Here is a 14,890-nt window from a genome sequence, read left to right as displayed (position 1 = left end):
AGTTAACTTGTTTCAAACCCTGCTGCGTTTCCATTTCTCTGCTGTGACCTGACGTGACAGCTGAAATGTTCATGAACACGCTTATCTTTCGAATTAGAAGTTCTGTCAAATCTGATTCTGTGAACCACTCACAGAAAATTTGTATCAGCTGCTAATTTTCATCCCCTTACACCTCAAATACCATTTGTGAGCTTTCTAACTCAATGTTATTTCAGTTTTAAAAGCCCTTCAGGAAAACCAATGTGGGATTATTTGGCGAGAGGCAGTTGTCTAAAGCACTGTCAGAACAAGCACTTTCTTTTTAGCAGCCTCTTTCCTCCCTATTACAGCTCCTACCAGGGTTGTTACTAAATTGGCCCCTTTGGGCCAGGCACTAGAGAAACAACGTGCACAAAATCCTGATGTCCCTGAGGTAGATGGGAGCTCGGTGGTTGCCTTTGGGTGTAGCTAGGTGACTCCACTCAGGCCAGTTGAAAGCAGATGCCCCTTCAACGTGTCAGAGGTTTAAATCCATGGATGGAGGCAAGGATTCCCTGTGTGCAAGCCCGAGAGGGGAGCTGTAGCTCAGAGCTAGGCTGCCATGCTGGAAATTGTTTGCTTCATACTGGGAGAAATGTCTGCCTGCCTTTCTATGGCATGTGTACCAAGCCAAGTCCCTACTGTTGAGCTGAATGCAGTTTTTAAGGGGTTGGGAAGTGTAATGGATTTTGTAGAGTTTGATATGCCGTCGTGGAAGTGTTCCAGCACATGTGAATGAGGAATCAAATGGGGGAATTTGAAACTTCAGAAGATTGTGCAAGAGCAAATTGTTGCATGAAAAGAGGTGCAGCACCAGGGAGGCAATGGCAGAGCCCATGCCTAGGTGGGGGGGCGGGAAATAGAGGGGCGGAAGAGAAAACAATGAAAAGATTTATGCAAGATCAGAACTGAATAATATATCCAAGCAAAGAACAAGATCCCAAACAAAATTCAGAGAAAGGAAAAGAAAGATTCAGAAAGGGGTCTACACTCTGGACTCTGGTATGTGGGCAAATGTGGCATGTTCCACACCAGCCCCTAAAGGTCAGTGAAAATACCTGTGAGCAATTAGATCCAAGCTGCCAGGAGGAAACTTCACCCGGAGGGTTGTGAATGCATCCCATGTCATTGCAACAATGCTTGCTTGCTGTTCTAGCCTCAGGCGGTGTTAAAATAACCACAGAGAGCACTAGCAAGTGTTCGCTTCAGTTTGAGTTGCTTCACACAAAGAGCTCTGTCCATGTACATGCTTATTCAGACTGGGAGGAAACATACAGTATAGATGGAAAACTTTCCTTTCGTTGCTATTTTCTCCATCTGTTTTCTATCTTTGCTTTGTTCGCTTGCAGTACTGCGTGGGTGCTTGTTGGAAGAAGGGCGTTCCAGAGCTGTTGCACAGCTTTCCTTGGTAAACACGATTTGATAGTCACTTCAAGTGGGGCTTTTGCAGTAATTCTCACACTTCATTCCTTTATGCTCTGCCAATCCAGCTGAGTCCTGCTGCTCCTCTTTGTCCCTCTGCTATTCCAGTCCAACCCTGCCCCCCACATGAATGCACAGAGAAGTATTTTTTCCAATTTAAAGCTGAGCAATTTTTATTTGTAGCTCTAAGTGGGTCCATTAGTGCCGGTCAGAGGAAAGCTGAAGAACATTTGGCAGATAATTGGGCCTGGGTCCATCAGAAGGTCTTGATGCGGAGCCTGCTGCACTATGTGCTGGTAAAACATCTGTGTAAATAGCTCTGCAGCTGAGGTTTCATTAGAACTGCCCATCACGACAGTCCTCTTAAGGCGCTAAATACACCAGGGACTCCTCTGTGTCTACCCAAAATAGCAAGCTCTCCACTTAGCGAGCCCTGTACTAAAACTGGGGTCGTCTCATTTAAATGTTCCCAGCTGTAGGCATGACCTGAGATTCTTTGTTGTAATGTGCTGAGCTATCAAAGCCTCACTCTTCATAGTGTCTCATTAGTCTTGGAAGAGGTGAGGCTGGGGATGGCATCCAGCAGTGTCCCTGAGATGGATATATAATTTTTAAGCCACATCTGGAAAGGGGGAGATATGTAATTGGATGCAAATGGTCATCTGTCACAGTGAAGAATGTCTTTTCCAGTAGGATTTTCTTGACTAAAAGAGTATACCTTTGGGTGAGAGGAGATAATTCTAGTGTTTGTGGAACTGAGCAACAAAGTCAGATATAATCTCAGACCCTTTTCCCATCTCTGTTCCAATTCTGCTCACTTTTAGCCTTGCTAGCATACCCATACAAGTTTCCTGGGGCACCTCACTAGTGTCTTTTTCCTGACTCTGGTTTCCCCACACATTTTCCAGCTGTGCCTGCGCCCAGCTCTTCTGCTCACCCTGCTACTCTGAGTTTGTGCCTGCTGCTGGCTTGAGATGCTTCTGCACCTTGACATTTGTTCATGGCCTAATGCTCACTTCAGCTTCTAGAAACTACGTACTGTTTACTTAAGTGACTGTCAGAGGATCACAACCTTCTTTGAACCAAGAAAATGAAGCTTCCCGTGTAGTCTCTTAAAAACATTTAAAACCAAGAGAAGATGCAAAACAGAAGGCAGCTGATAGAAACCTTTCTTCCTGATGCCTCTCTGCATCTCTTGCATAAGGCAGAGTAAGTTCCTTCAGGGTCTCCCATCACCAGTCTGTTACAGCCTGGGCATACCATATGTCCTTTGATCTTTCAAAGGCATCAGGTCTTTGACAATCACGCATCAGGCTGGGTTGTTTTGCTTTTGTTATTGTTTGTACTCCTGCCCTCTCCATAAAGCACTGGAGAGTGTGCTGTGCAGACAGGATCCCACTTCATTGTCCATCACCAAATACTGCACGTGATGGTGGTGTGAGCCTGGGCTATGGAGAAGAGGTGTGGGGTTCCATCCCTGCTGGTTAATCAGTAGGGGACATTATTTAAGATTATTGTTGCATCACTAAGATCAAGTCAGAGGATTTGCTGTTTGCTTGCTGAGATGTGGGTTGATGCCGTACAGGACAAATACCAACTGAGTAGGGAGTTTTCAGACATGCAGATTTGTTTTGTGGATCGTCATCTGTTCCTTCTGTGTGCCACTTAAACTGCCTGTTGTTATGCAAATCCCGTAATGTATTTATGAGTGCTCTCCAGAGATTTCGAATGGCATCTAATCTGGTTAGTAGATCCATTCTGCAAGAGACCTGTGTAACGCATTCAGCTAAAGATGAGAGATTGGTATTTTATGCATGCGACTAGAGACAGAGCTGTTTTATCCAAGCATTACAACACGCTTACTGACCTGAAACCCATGTAACTGCCAGGAAGAAGAACAAACACACAAATAAACGTGAACGAGCATGTACAACATATTTACAGCTCCTGACAGTGTCTGCATCAGCGTCACTGCAAACTGTGAACTCACCTGTTCTCGTGAATTAAGCAAGTCTGGGTTGCATCTGTACCTGGATGAGAAACTCATAGGAACAATCAGTGGTGACTCTGTAGATGGCAGCGCTCTTCCCTTCCTGAGCACATCCATCCTGATCTCCAGAAACGTCTGGAGCCCAGCCGACAGCACAGCCCACTAAATTCTGACCCCGATACTAGTTTCCAAACTTTAGAGTGGAGTTTCTCACGAGGGAGTCACATCCAGACTGTGCTAAAGTGCTGTACACTTCTGCTTAGCATCTTTAAGCCATTTTTCTCCATTTGCATAGCTGAATTTGTTCAGGTTTTCATTGCCTGAAACTGCTTATCCACAGTTACTGGTCAAGGCAATCTTGCCCTGCTATAGCCATTATTTTATGGCCCATTGCATCTTTCCTCTGCTCCCCCATTTCCCCTTGCACTGAGTTCAGTGTATTGCCTTCGGATGCCTGCTCTTGTCTCCGCTCCACCTGTAGCTCTTTGTTCAGGGTTAGGTCATCCCTTGCTTCCATTTGGCTCAAGATGCTGGATTTAGTTGGTTACTTGTTTGATTTGCAAACTATAACATAGAGTTTTTCCTGGTACTGCGCCTCATAGTTGACGAGAGCTTGGTGTAAACAGCTATAAAGTAATTTCATTGTTTTCCTCTGAATTTGCTGTTCAAACCTGCCCTGGACAGGACGATGCCCATGATGCCTGTGGGAGTGCTGGGGCTGCCAGTGTCGTGCCCGCGTGCTGTGGCCACGCTCCTTTCTGGCATCCTCCTGTCTGTCTGCTGCCTTCTTAGGTTGTGGGATGTCCAATAGGAAACATGTGTTTTTATTCTGTGTTTGATTAATATAGTTATTTTCTTGCAAATAAGTGTTTATACTTTACAGGCTGAACTTAAGAACTACATGTATCCTCTTGGAATGTTCCACTGCAAAAGCTTATTTCTAGCCAAAATGAAAAATGACAACACAGACTTTTTGATCAAATGGCACATTTCGTTTCTGTTAGTCGATACAAATTTTTCTGATTTTTTTTAATGCTGCATTAGAATTAGATTGAGGGAAATTAACTCAAAAGTATCTTATTGAAATAAAAAATGTTAATTTAAAAAGTCTGTGTTTTGACTCTAAAAATAAATTTAAAAGGCAAATGTCTTCAACAAAGCAGCACAAGTGTTTGCATAATTTTGATATACATGAAACACTTTATCAAATTAATCTTCCATTTGAAGATTATAAATATCATAAAATTCATAATCATAATTTCCCCCCAGTCATCATATATTCTAGAAAGGCAGAGTTTGGCGGAGTTTGTGGCTCCTGCTTCCATGTGGCTCCGGGCTGGCTCCCCCGCCTGCTGTGGCCACGGGAGCACTCTGCTGTGGGGGTGCAGGGCGAGCCACAGCATGGCTTGGAGAAAGCACAGGAGGGGCAGAGACCCCCCCGCTTCCCCACAACATCTTCACTCCCTTCCCTGTACTCTGATCCGTGTCCCGCTTAGCCCAGAATTGGCCCACAGGCCACTTTAATGTTCCTTGTCAGATGACAGATTTCAGGAGAGCATTAGTAATTAGGAACTCCACTCTCATCAAGGAAAATAATTAGTGAGAATGCATGCAGTTTACAAAAGCAGTTCAATTAAAGAGAATAACAAGCTTTTTACAGCAACAAAGGAAGGACTAAGTAGACCTCAGTGAGTAAATAAAGCTGTAATCAGTGTGATTAATTTAAAATCTCATGAAGGCATGAATTGGATTGATATTCCAAAAGTTTAATGTGTCTCATGGGATCTCAAAAGAAATCATTCCACATTTTAGGGAGAATATGAGGCCTCATTAATTGTGAACAACAAGAAAAAGTAAAAAACTGACAAATGTTATTTTGCTATAAATTTGTTTGGAAACACAGATTTTGACTAGTGTTTTCTTCATGAGGCTCATACAAAAACCTGTCTACGTTGCCTGGATAAAAGGAGATTAAAGAAAGGTTTAGAAACGGATTGGCTGGCATTTTAACCAAGATCCTTAAAACCTCCTTCATCTGAGGACAGCTGGGAAGCAGCTTCAGTGGGGAGGGATTTTTATCGCAGGTAAGGCTGAGGAAATGGTATTTGGTGGCAGAAAAGGAGCTATACAAAATGGCATTGTATTGCCACATGGGAGAACAGGTGGAGATTCATGGGTAGAAAGGAGTGTGCAGCCTGCAGAAAGGCATCCGTGGGAACCGAAGGAGCTGGGGGTCCTTGGCTGCATGGTCCTGGAGCAGGGGCTGCACCCCACCAGCTTCACCTCCAGCCCGTAGTCGGAGGCATTGGGAGAAGGAAGGGGAAGGTGCTGGTGACCCTCCTGCAGGAGACAGTGCCACACTGACCTTGGGGACACTCCGCAGTGACAGCAATTTGGTCACCTTCTCCTCTGCCCAGCTCACAGACTGAGGCAAAGATGGAATAAAACTGGTGCTTGCTTCACTGCCCCCCCTTTTTTTTTTTTTTTTTTCCCCCTGGCAATATTGTCGGGACTCACTAGTGCTGTTTGTGTTGCTCAAGAAATCAGTGCTACTGGTATTGCTGCCACTGGTATTGCTTCTCCTACATCTGAAATCTGGCTTTCCTCCGCAGTTAATTTTGGGATACAACAAACCCTAAATAGCTGGACAAGAACTTGGACTGTAAATTGTAACCAGCTTTATTTTAGTTCATTTTCCACAGGTGACGGATGGCTTTATGGCGCTTTACAACACTTCATAATAATTTAAAGCAAATATTTAGTACAACTATAAAATCTCTTTCACAGTGTACTGGGAAAGGAAAGCAGTATAAATATTCTTCTGGCTTTTGGTTGGGTTACAAACTGTTGACAGGTCAACTAAAAAATAAGTTGTTCCTGGCAGTAGAGGACAGGGTGCTGGGTTCCAGCAGGCACTATCGTGTGAATGGGGTGCTTTGGGGCAATGCAGAGCAGCAGAGGGGACGCAGCCCTTTGTGTACCAGGGTTGGAGTGTGTTTTCCCTAGGCCTGATTGACATCAGTGCATGGGATGTCCTGGTCTGTCCCCCACAGAGGCAGATTTCAATGTAAATTTGTGGTGTGTATTCAAATGGCACCCTGAGATGTGCATCAGAGGTATATTTGCTGTGGGATTTCTCTTTTGTGTTAAACTGCCAAACACGAATTCAGTGCTGATGAGTATAAAGCATCACAGGGGAAGAACAGGCTGTGACACAATGGTCCCTCTGTCCCATTGCCTCCTGCCAGGCAGGCACAAGTCTTCCTCTCAAACACCTTCTACAGAACTGGGCGTTTCTGTAACCGGAGCTTTACATGACAGAGGCCCAACTGCCTGTAAAGATAAGGCTGTAAGAAATTACTCTGCTTGAAAGAGCCGTTCAGTTCTTGGGGATGCTGTTCTTTCCAAGTTAATCCCAACCCGCACCTCAGTCTTTACCACTTCATCCTTAAATTCTCTACCAATTCCTCTCCCTCTATTTCTTGGCATAAAAATGCCACATTTCCTTCTAAACCCAGGTGTATTTGCTGCTTTGGGACCTTAAGAGGGGCCTCCCCTGCAGGTTTGCTTTGTTTTAGTGAAAAGAAAAAGAATGACCAAATCCAGAACAGCATCTGTACCAGGAGTGTGTCGAGGTCTCCACCTTCAGAGGGTCTTCACTGTGCTCCTCATTACTGAACCTCTTTGCTTACAGGGAACCTTTGTTTATGGAGATTTCTAAATTTTCTCTAATTAGATCCAGACAGGCTTAATGCTAAAATCTGTCTTTGAAGCTAGGAAACATCTTGATAATGTTTCAGTCTAGAAACGTCATATCTATCCTAAGACAGACAATTCTTGGGTCTGCTTTTGCTGCAGAACACAAGGATTTAGTAACTTATTTTGATTAGTATTTGTCTTTCTCATTTTTCTAGTGTTTCCAATATGCTCAACTTTTCTATGTGGTATTTTTCAGTGGAAAAAGAAAAATCATTTGAGTGTTTTAAAATTGATGACTTACATGGCGATTATCACTGAATAAGTACCTCTGATTACTGTATCTTTCACTTTAGACAAGGCAATGCATTGCAGAGAGGTTCTGAGCAGTTATGTGCACAAATACAACAGCTCACTCCGTTCCCCTCCTCTCGCAGAGCAGCGAGACCTTGGCATGCATCCAGCGAGTCAGCTAGGCAAAACCTCCTTCTTGGAAATACAACTTGGTTTCTTCTAATTCAATTATGTTTCTCAGGGTCTCCTCTTGCTAAATGTGGTAAAACTGTGTCTTAGCGGACGAAAACAAATACTCCAGCGCTGTATGCTGTATATCAGTCTCTTGTGGCACCCCAGAGAGAGATGTGGTATTTAGAGCAAACATCTGAACAGGTAGAAACAAAATATACCCTAATTAAAAATACAGCTGGATAAAGAGAGTTCTGATGTGGTTCTGGCAGCCACCGGAGACACGGCAAACTGAAATGTGGTGGGTAGGCAGTTGTGTGAGCAGAGTGTAGACAGATGCAGAAGTGATGGTACATGACGGGGCTTGTGTCAGTGCCCGCTGGAGACACTCCAGTCCTCTTCTGGTGAGACAAAGGTCACTCTCCAGGTGGGAAACCTCATAAAAACTTGCAGGAGAAGCATAACTCTAAATTGTAATTCTAAAATTTATGAAGTTTTTACCTTGTTAGTGTTGCCTGGACTGGACGAGGCTCTTGAAAACACCCTGCCCACGCAATCCCAGATCGTCCTCGGTTGGATACAAGTACATGGCATTTACCAAGAAAATGTGTTAGGCTTTGTAGACGTCCAGCAAGACATGTTATGAGGACACTTCTACTGGCTCCGGCCCTGCCGTGGGCAGTGTCTCCCCAGCTGGGCTCCTCGGTGAGCCGGTGTTAACCCATGCTCACCCGGTGCTCCTGAACACGCGCCAAACCCTCACACCTCGCCACGGCCAGCAGGGAGCTTCTGCTGCTCTTCCACTCATGGGATGGCCAGAGATGAGACAGGTTGTAACTGACTCCCATCAGATACTGAAGCAGCTTGAGAGGGAATTTCAGTTTGCAGTCATTCGGATTTTGGATTGTTTTCCCCCCAACTCCTGACAGTATTATGAATGATTTTTCAAATTTAAGCTTACTGTTTATGTGAACCTTGTCTGTGAACTCTGCAGTAGCTTGTATCATAATGTGAAGGGTAGCACGAAAATAACCTTTCCATAAATAAGTGCTGAACACTGTGGAGCACCTGCAGCATGAATGAAAAATCAGAGGTGATAGGGCTATTTCAGCAAGTTCAAATTCCAGCCAACCTCTTTGCAGCAGAGGAAAATGCTGTATCTATACTTCCCCATACTGTTCATTTGGACTGGAGAAGGATCAGCGTTTGCATTATGTTCTCCAAAGTTTTGATAACCTTATTTCCCCTGAGGGAGTTTTCAGGCAGGATAATGTATAGCCCGTTGTTCTATGTTCCGAATTCCATTTGCGAGAGATCAGTATTTTATTGCCAGACCAGCATTTAAAAATTGCTCTCTATTTTCTTAGCTTTGTGGGAATTTACGGCCCCCAGAGTGGAAAGAAAAGGATTTTTTGATAAGATGTAGGCTTGATTTTTATTTATTAGTTTTGATGGGAATCTTTACTCCACAGATTAATCTTGCTAGTTACAAAAAGTAGTTACTGAAAATGCCTGACTCTTTCCTGCAGAGGTGACGTAGCTGAAGCTTGCGGCGTGTGGCCCGGTTCCCCAGGCACAGAAAGGCTTTTCTCGAGTTGCAGGCACACGTCTTCAGAAACGCCTGGTGATCTGAGTGCCCAGCCACCAGCATTGTGATGCAGGCGGTTCCAAAGGCAAGTGCTCAGCTTTTCCTAAAAATAGACCTCTTTGAGGCGTTTCAAGTTTCTTCCTTTATTCCTCTCTTCATGCCATCCTTTAGCAGTCACTGGGGCCAGCCATGTATTATACGCTAATACCTCCCTGTAGGCTGCCTTTTGATTGACGATACGGCGCCTTCAGATCCCTGCTGCACCTTTCTGCTCATTCATGCCATCCAGTCAGTCCCTGCAGAGGTGGCTGTTCATAGAGAAGCAGCCAGATGATGTGCCCCAGAAGCTGGAATTACTCCTCCTCCTCCTCACATCCCCGACTGCTGCCTTTGCCCTGGCCGTGCTCCTTGCCCTGACGTGCTCTTGTGACTTTAACTGCAAGCTGCTCCGTGTAACGTGCGATTTCAAAGGGCCAGCAGTCTCTGGGAGTTTTGCATCCATACCTCGGCGAGGTCGGGGAGCCCGAACGTGTGAGCAGGCACGGTCCAGCCTGGTCCAGCAGGTGCTGGGTGCCTGCTGCGGGTCAGGGCTGGACTGGGGAGCTGTCTGGGTGCTCCCCGGGGCCGCCGGCCACCTCCCTGCTGGGCTCTACCTGCGTCAACTCGCCCACTGGTTTGCCACTTGCTCTTTATTTACTGAAGTAGCTATCAAAATGTCTCCTGTTCGCTGGTCTCCTGAAGGATGGAGGCTTTGATGCAGATCGTAGAAATTATTCTTGGGATAGTGGTTTGGGCTGTGTGCCACTCCAACACAGCTGTGGTCTGAGATCCTTTAAATGCATGGGTTCCTTCCCTGAAGCATTAACAGAGAAACTCACTAATTGCTAATTGCTGCTAATTAATCCCGTGTATGGTTTATCATGTTTATGAGCAGATGAAGTACAACTTTCTTCCCCTCCTCGACAACTTGAGAACATTTAAGCCTTTTGTGTGGCTTGTTGTATCGTCACATTTCAAACCCCATGGTTCCTGAAATACTTAGTAATTAGCTTATATCCCTGCGATATTTGATAACTCTATGGGATTTATTTCTACTCCTGTATTACTCCATGCATTTTCATGTCATATGGCAAATTAATTCCATTTTAATTTCTAGATTTTTCTCTGAACACTTTCAGAATCATGGTCCCTATAAGGCTGGTGTCTGTGGTGTCTCTGCTCGCCTGGGGTGACGTTTCCTTGTCTGTGCACATGTATGTGCTTGTGCAAGCTCCCAAGCGGCTTTCTGGTGAGCGTGAAGCTGCCACCGCAACCTGCTCCACCGTCCAGCATGCAAGGAGGACTGGCAGGTGGTGGCCGACTACTCCACATTGCACCGTAGGAGTTCCCAGGCTTTCAAGGTCCCTGAGACTACCCTGGCTTTTTCTGTGCTGAGAGCTGGGTCAGCTCCCTAGCAGACTACAGCCATATCATGTTAGCCGACAGTTGTAGACTATACTGTTTGTTACTGTTAATTGTACATCTTTGCCTGGAGGTGTCTCTGCTCATCTTTGTAGCTAATTCCAAGCAGAATCTCTTTTACACTCTGAAAAGATTGGATAAAATAAAGCTAACCAGAGTTTTGTGCCTGCTTGTGCACATCTGTGCTGTGGCTGGGAAAGAACTGCTGGTGCCAGGAATCTGATGAGTAAAAGCCTCTTCTGAGTCCAGACGTCAGCGTTGGTGGTACAGTTAGATTTTTGGAGCTCCTGAAACAAAGCTGAGTTCTGAGGTCATCTTGTTGTTACTAAATAGAGGGTATACATGTTATTATCTTTAGCATTTTATGACCTTAACTTGCTGCCTGCTTGCAAGGAAAAAAAGCTTTTAAGAAGTCTTTTAGTCCAGCCCTCCTCCCCCAAAAGCTCTGCTCTTCTAAATCAGCCATGGAATAGCAGCACTGGCTCTGCAAATGTCATCACACTTGTTGCTTCTTGATAGCAACACTAGATAAATGGATCTTCCCTTCCCTCCAGGGGTAATGACAGTTTAAAAATGCCCTGTCCTGCCTCCACTTCCTTCATTTGGCAGATTTTTGGTAGTTTATATAATTTGGCAGTGATCCTCTGTCTAAACCATGTCCAACATTTCATGCAATAAACTTAATGGACTTTTCCATCTTTGAACAGCTGAATTCTTTCTGAGCAGCTGCTCTGGGTTATTGATGGCCTAATTAGAGTGCTGCCTTAGGCCTGCCACCAGCCTAGGAAAGACTTTTTTTACAGATTCCAGTGTATAACAGAACAAAGCGTTTTCAAATGATCTTGCTTAAAAGAAGGGAGCACCTATGGTTTGGACTGCAACAGCGCAGACGTGGAACCTGGGGAGAACAAAATGGCGAGTGCAGGGAAAGCCATTGCAACAGCTGGCAGGCACGGTCCTGACTTCTGCAAGGGGAGCATGCCGAGACATCGGCTAGCCTGGCAGAAATACCTCCGAATGGCTTCATGCAAAATTTTTGTCTTTTTGGGGTGAAGGACAGCATGGAGAGGCCGAGGTCTGTGGGTCCCTGCAGCCCTGGCAGGGCAAGTGGCATTTCTCTCACTACTATGTTTTGAGAAAAACTAAATAATTTTAGATTGTTTTTAAATTTTCATTGGAGGCTTTGTAATGAAAATTATTCCCCTCCCCCCCCCCGAAAAACAGTAACATTGCCCTTTCCACCCAGCTTTGTTGTTTACTTCATCAATCATCCTTGCTTCGTAGCTCATTTCAGAGGAGTGCCATGACAGCTTTCTTGGGTGTGAAACTTGAAATTGCAGTTCTCATGCTTGCATACAGAAGTCCATCGGCGAGTTAGTCCAGACTCTCTCATCAGACCTTGATTCTGAGGGGAATAAAAATTGCAGCTTTATTTTCTGGGACCATTCTGCAGCATCTACCTCAATCGCACTGCGTTAGAAAACATTCGGGGTTGCAAATTTGTTTACCAGACCTTTCTAGCTATCGGCATCTACTGGGAAAAAGCCTAAAGGGAGTAAGAACAAATTCAGAAGGTTTCCAAATCTTGTATTTAACATGGTCATTTAAATAGATCTTAGGTCCAAGTCGGAGCACTCGGACCTCACTGAACAGGCCTGCCTTTTGCAGATGAGGCTGAAAGAGATGAGGGAGAGAAAAAGCTTCACTCAATTAGTCTGGAAGGGCCAGGTCCTCTGAGAAGCCGTTTGGAGTGCAGTCTTTAAGATAATCGTGGGTTTGTGTTTGCGTAAGCGGGTGCCAGAGGGCTGCTCTTTCCAAACTGCTTTTAAGCCCAACACGCCGATGGTGTGCACTGTAAATCCTGTTAGAAATAAATAAATAAAACCACCAACAAGCGATTCAGCCCTCAGAATCTCAGACGGTTTTGTTTGTGTTATTTTCATTTGCCTGGGTAATCGAATTTGTTGGAATTAGGGGTTTGTCTGGATAATAACATTTTCTAACCCTCTGGAACAGAAGAGGGCTGTGGTGAATACCAATGTACAGAATGCTGTATTGATTGGAATAAACTGGCCCTAGATAGCATCAATTACCCGCTTCTGATGGATGTTTGCTTGCTGGCTGCCAGGTTTGGATTGCACAGTATTAGCCGCCATTTCTGTCTGCTAGAAACGCTCTAAAGAAAATGTACCTCCACCTTTGCTGAGGATGCCTGGCACGTGGAGGAGACCCGCAGCACTGGCGGATGCTGGGGAAGCGGGTACCCTGGCATCCCTGCTACAGCAAGCGGTAAGCCTCTGCATTGGCAGCCTGTCAAACCACGTCGTGATTACAGCGTTCAGCCTGAATGTCTGTGGCCAGTCTACTTAGCTAATTGCCTCTTTTCTAATGTTCTTTGGTGATTACTAAAGTCAGACACTGCCAGATGTTTGGTGACAGAAACAAGGGCACCTGTAATAGCTTGCAAAGCACCTTAAAGGCTGTTCCCCCGCTTGGTTGTTCAGGGTGAGGCTGGGGAGACAGATGTCAAGTAGTGGCCATAGCTTGTAAATATGAGTGTAGGTGATAGCCAAGCCATATCGTATCTGAGCCAAATCCTGCCCTGTTGGTGGTTAAGGATCTATAACATAGATCATTTGTGTTCTTGTATAGCTCTGTGTGGAGGAAATACTACAGCAGTTACATCTAATTTTTCCAGTTTCCCAAGGGTTGTTCAGCCCAGAAGCAACTTGGGTGATGAGCTCTTGTGCTTTAGCCCTGCCAGCCCCACACGCGCAGGTGACCCTGCTTATGTTCACACTGATTTCCAGCCAGGAGGGGAGCAGGGTCTGTCTGGTGGCCATGGCCCCTTGCCCCAGCAGTGCAGCCATGGGGACTCCCCACGGGCTCACTCTGTGGGCTTGGGAATCTCTCCCCATCCAGGAGCAGCCAGGGACAGCTGATCCTGGCAGGCTCAGAGCCTTCAAGGAGGTTTGGGGTTAGAGACAAAGCGTGTTTTGTGCTGTGGAAACACCAGGGCAGCAAGGCAAACTGGAAATTTAGACGTGTGTGTATAAACAAGCTATAAAGCTAGAAACATGAGCAGGGCTTTGGCGTGTGATTAGGTTGCAGTGCATCAAGAGGACCAGAATTCATGCTAAAAGACAAATTATTCCAATTGTATTACCTATTGTAGCTGAGCGATCGTCTGCAGGATAGATTGGGATTAGCATTGTAGGAACAACCTGCTGCTTAACACCCAGATACTCAAGCCTCTCTAACACTTCTGTGAACTAAAGGAGTCCTCCCGTGCCATGCTCTGTTCCTGTCTGAGCAGACAAGAGTGGCAAAGCCATTAGCTTGGAGCATATTCGTTAATGTGGCATAAGCAGCTAAAGAAGATGTATTTATGCTCCTTCATTTGCAATTGATAATCTCAAGAGTGAGAGGCTGGTAATAAATTTTCTCACTGAGACTTCTATCCCTCTGCAGCCCACGCTGCAGAAGGGAATAGACAGCTCATTTACATAAGATAATGAAACTGCAGCAAAATAGTAAAATTGCAAATCAACTTTGTTTTAATAATGACAGATGCTTCTTAAACTCTTTAATTATGTCTCTCAGAGCAGTTTTAGCTAGGCCACAAAAAGGGAGAGCAATATTGCTGAAATACTTGGAATAAACCCCATTCCCTTTCCACAACTTGAAGTCTCCTCCAAACCAAAACTTTTCTCCTTTGCTCGAATGCTTTTCTGGCTCAGGGCACGCCTGTTACGGGTCCTGAGAGAGGACAGAGGAGTCGTCACAGGCAGATAACCCCCCCAGAGGTGGGATGACATGGGTTGCAAGCACCGAGATCCAGGCACTGACCTGGCCATCACTGGGTAGGTGGCACAGCACTTGTTCCAGCTCTGAGCAAGAGCAGGAGGGACAACAGCCCGGGCAGGCGTGTGTGGACTGCAGACACCGGAGCACTGGGGGACTATGACTTCTTGAGCTGTCCTGCTTGAATTTTCAGAGGCAGCTGGGAGCAGCCGGGCTCTCCCATGGGTTTGCTGCTTGCTGCAGTCGCAGAGGGGTGAGTGCCCTGATCCTGCTTCCCAGCCCTGCAGGCTCTCACTGCAGGAGAGCGAACCATGGGGATACCCCTGTGGGCTGGTTCCCCGCGGCACCCACAGCCCCTCCGCTCCCCGGCACTGAGGAGCACAGGGGGCTGCCACCGACTCTGTAAAAATGGTGCAAATCTCCATGGTTAATGATACCTGCAATAA

This window comes from Buteo buteo, chromosome 16 (genome assembly GCF_964188355.1).
Source record: "Buteo buteo chromosome 16, bButBut1.hap1.1, whole genome shotgun sequence".
NCBI lineage: Eukaryota > Metazoa > Chordata > Aves > Accipitriformes > Accipitridae > Buteo > Buteo buteo.
This window is presented reverse-complemented; position numbering follows the sequence as displayed.